Source organism: Melospiza georgiana, chromosome 5, assembly GCF_028018845.1.
Source record: "Melospiza georgiana isolate bMelGeo1 chromosome 5, bMelGeo1.pri, whole genome shotgun sequence".
Taxonomy (NCBI): domain Eukaryota; kingdom Metazoa; phylum Chordata; class Aves; order Passeriformes; family Passerellidae; genus Melospiza; species Melospiza georgiana.
In genome coordinates this window covers 122519-125818 of record NC_080434.1, presented here as the reverse complement: position 1 = coordinate 125818, position 3300 = coordinate 122519, and the positions used below count along the sequence as shown (strand labels likewise).

Sequence of the window (3300 nt, the reverse complement as noted above, 5' to 3'; positions counted from 1 at the left end):
ACAAATCAAACCATCATCCTTGTAGAATCTTTAATAGGAGTGGGCTAAAGATCCTGGTTTTGTTGACAGGATTTATTGGTTCATGAAGAGCAAGAGGTAAGTACAAGCCTAACTACCCTCTAGCTCACAGACCTGCCCGGTGAATAGAGCTTTGTTTTTTTGATGGGCTTGTGATGACTTTGAGATCAATTGCTCATTCATTACAGTAAAAAAAAAAATTGTTTTGAACATGACAGCAAAAATAACTTTAGGCACAACTTAATAATAATAGATCACCAATTTTAGTTAATAATTTTATGCTATACTCTTGGGTGAGGGAAGACTCGGACACTCAATATGAGATCAGCAAGCTATGTTTATTGCAGAGAGTATCAGACAGTTATACAGCACATAATAAGCTTATGAATATTCTGTAAGCCAAGCGATCTATTGGTTAAACTATACCATCAACTCTTCCTCATTCCTTTGGGCCTACATTCCCTATTTCCCACGTCTCTCTGTCTACTTGTTATCCTACCCAGCTAGGCCCAGGCACACGCTATCTTGCAGGTGCAAAACTCAAAAATACCTGTGTTCGGTACTTTCCCAGCTCCTGGTCGGCTAACGAGCGAATGTCTGCGTGACCTCTGTCATGGAGCCATTTCTCCACACTATACTATCAAAGTTTAAAGGTAAATTATTATATATTAGGAGATGGTGTAAAGTGTATGTTGTAATGTGTAGGATATATACAAAGATACGTACTTGAAAGTCCGTAGAGGAAACAAATTTTTACGCCTTCTGTTTGACTGTTTGTCATATATTTGGTTTTATTTCCCAGGGATCAGTGAATTTTAACTCTGGAGTCCTCTATGCTAAGGATGCTCAGCTTACAGATGACGAAATGTTCAGTAATGGTGAGTTTTTCACCTTCTCCTTCATTGTTTTGCTCATCTGAATAAAAAAAAAAAAGGCAAGATTAAAGAAAAAGCAATAGTTTTATTATTTTTACCCTGTTATGTCTGTTTCCTCAGTATTTGCTGGAGCTGTGCTTACCCAGGGTTTGGGTAAAACAAGCTTTGGGTTCCTTCTGTCTCACTGGGAGTTGCCCAATTCAGTTGCATCTGGTGAAATTCACCCTGAGACCTTACAGAACCAGCTCCAACTACGTGAGAGCCATTTGCAGTTCTCTCCAGACACCTGGAGAATGGGCGACGTTTCTGAGGATCCGGCGAGCGTGCTTCTGTCCAAACTCAGTCTTTGAAATTCCTGGGGAAAACCCTTCTGTGTCCTGAAGGGTTCAAACTCTGGCGAGGATCCAGTTATCAGGGGCTCACCTGGATGGTTCCAGCTGCCAAAGGTAACACTTGTACTCTTGCCCAGTAGTTTACATCTATTGTATTTTTGTTATTTTGCAGGATTTTTTGTCTTTGCAAAATATTGTGCATTTCACTCTTTGGGCACTCTCAGATGGTTCTTTGGTGCAGCACCACCCCATGGGACACTTGGCTGCTGTCCTGAAGGGGTTGGTCGCTAGAATTGTAAATCCTGGCGAGTTTATAAGTCTTCTGTCCCCAGGGAGGTGTCATGCTTTGTTTACTTTTGTTCTGTTGGTTAGGCGCTGCTTCTCGTTGCAAGTACGAATTTCAAACTGCCCTGTTCTTATTTTAACTGTTTTCCTGGTTCTCTCTGTCCGGCAGGGAAAGACTCTCGTATCCTTGTCGTCGGGCTCGGTGCTGTCCAAGAAGATACAGAGACTAAAAAAATCATAAGAAGCAAAATATGACTGCAGGGAAAAGAAGCTGGAGAGAACAGAAGGTGATATTGTTATCCTTACCCTGTATTAGAGACATCCGCTGTGCTTTGATGCTGGCAGCTGCCAGGGGCTTGTTGGCTCTTTGTAGGCAGGTGAAGGTGTTCACTTGTAGTTTTTTTCTCTGTTCAAGTCAATTATAACTTTGCTCAGCTTATATTTGCAGATTACTCTGTAGCACAGTCCAGCATGACATTTTTGAATGTTGTAAAAATACCATGTTACTTGGAAATTGCTAATGAAGAGAAGCTTTAGGGGAAAATAAGATGTCAGGGTTGGGAGATGTGAGAAGAATTGTGTGGGGATGTTAGACTGAAGTAAAGCACACTTGAAGCTGGACTGGCACGCTGGCAGGTCCCCTATTAAACAGTAGTGCTGAGATTAGCCTGGGGGTTGCCCATTGTTTCTGTAGAAATCAATGTTTCCTGGTCTTCAGAGGTAAGCTGCTTTGAAAAGCTGGAAGGTGCAGCATGCTGACAATCCCCGTGCTTTGGATTAAAAGTAGATTTCAGAAGGGTCCTAGGCTTTTGTCTTTTCCTAGAAGTCGATGTAATCCTGTCATAGAGTTTTTAGTTCTGTGTTGCCATGTCATCCATCAGAGCCCTGTTGTACTAATCATCATACAAATACAAAACAAAAAATCAGACCCTGTCCCAAGCACTTAGAGGCCAGAACACGATTTCCTCGGGCTGCCATTTGTGTGCCATCGGTACTCGCCACGAATTGAGCCCTCTGGCTCTGACAGAGCCCCTGGATGCTGACGGAAGGGGGCTGGTCACAGACCCTGGAGGTGCCTGTCCCCCAGGGAGGGAGAGGCCGAGGCAGTGTGGCCTGCAGGGAGGGTCTCGTCCCCAGAGAGCAGCCGGCGACTCCATGCCTGCCCGGGGCTGCGGGTGCCCCCTCGGGGTGGACGCCTGCCCTCAGGTTTCCCTCTGGGCACCCGGGGAGGGAACCAGGTCCATCCGTGTGGCAGCTGCAGGGCCTGCAGGCTCTGGGCCCTGGAGCCGAGTGAGCCTGAGCTGCTGCATGCTTGCTGTGAGCTTTGGGGTGAGCGTGCATCACTGCAGGCCTGGGATGGATTGAAATGCGCTGAGGAAAGCACAGGGAGGGAGGGAGGGAAGGAAATGCTCTGTTAACATGTGCCAATTCTTCTGTCAGACTCATCACGGCAGGACAGCGTGAGGACTGAAAGTGTAAGAAGATGTGGAGGGAAACAGAGAATCTGACAGGAGCAGCGAACGCACGAGTGCACGAATTTTGCTTTTTGCTTGGATGTAAACTCGGGAGTTGAAAGGAATTTGGGAGTGAGAAGGGACATTTCAGAAGGAGAAGAAGAAAAAGAAGTTGTTGTTGTTGCTACAGTCCTGGCAAAAGCTTTTGTTCTAGCTAATAAAAGAAGTTAGTTTAAAAAACAAAAAGGAAAAAATGTAGTGTTTTTTTTTTCCTTCACTATGATATGCATTGGTGGTATATGGTGTGTTGTTTTATTTCTTGGTATTATTAACTCT

The 3300-nt window shown here is 44.7% G+C and overlaps 1 long non-coding RNA gene across 1 annotated transcript; it reads left to right on the top strand.

Moving 5' to 3' along the window:
• Positions 1-265: 265 nt before the first annotated feature.
• Positions 266-3067, top strand: LOC131083385 (uncharacterized). The gene is made up of 3 exons (XR_009114442.1): positions 266-1339; positions 1680-1797; positions 2951-3067. It is a non-coding gene; the product is annotated as an uncharacterized LOC131083385 (long non-coding RNA).
• The last annotated feature ends 233 nt before the right edge of the window (positions 3068-3300 follow it).